The sequence below is a fragment of the Alosa pseudoharengus genome, unplaced genomic scaffold (genome assembly GCF_046254945.1).
Source record: "Alosa pseudoharengus isolate Yale_2024_CS ecotype anadromous, Long Island Sound unplaced genomic scaffold, YU_APseudo_1.1 YU_APseudo_1.1_scf_14, whole genome shotgun sequence".
Classification (NCBI taxonomy): Eukaryota; Metazoa; Chordata; class Actinopteri; order Clupeiformes; family Clupeidae; genus Alosa; species Alosa pseudoharengus.
This window is the reverse complement of record NW_027468609.1, coordinates 4755914-4756210: the sequence shown is the minus strand read 5'-3', so window position 1 is coordinate 4756210 and position 297 is coordinate 4755914.

Here is a 297-nt window from a genome sequence, read left to right as displayed (position 1 = left end):
TGCTTGAATACATGGTCTCTCCCCTCTCCCTTGCGTTCCACACTGTGTGTGTGTGGGTGTATGGTTTTGTCTGAACTGGTTTCTTTCTCTCTGTCTCTCTCCGTGTGCGTGTGTGTGTTGGGGGGGGGGGGGGGGGGGTGTAGCTCTTTGGCACATTCTAACTGGCTTAGTGAGCGAAATTAGGTTTGGTTTCAACAAAAGTCTAGGCTGTGTGTGTGTGTGTGTATGTGTGTATGGCCTACGCTTGAAAGCCTACTCACCGGTGTGTGAGTTGTAACCTTCTTTAGACTCCTGTGT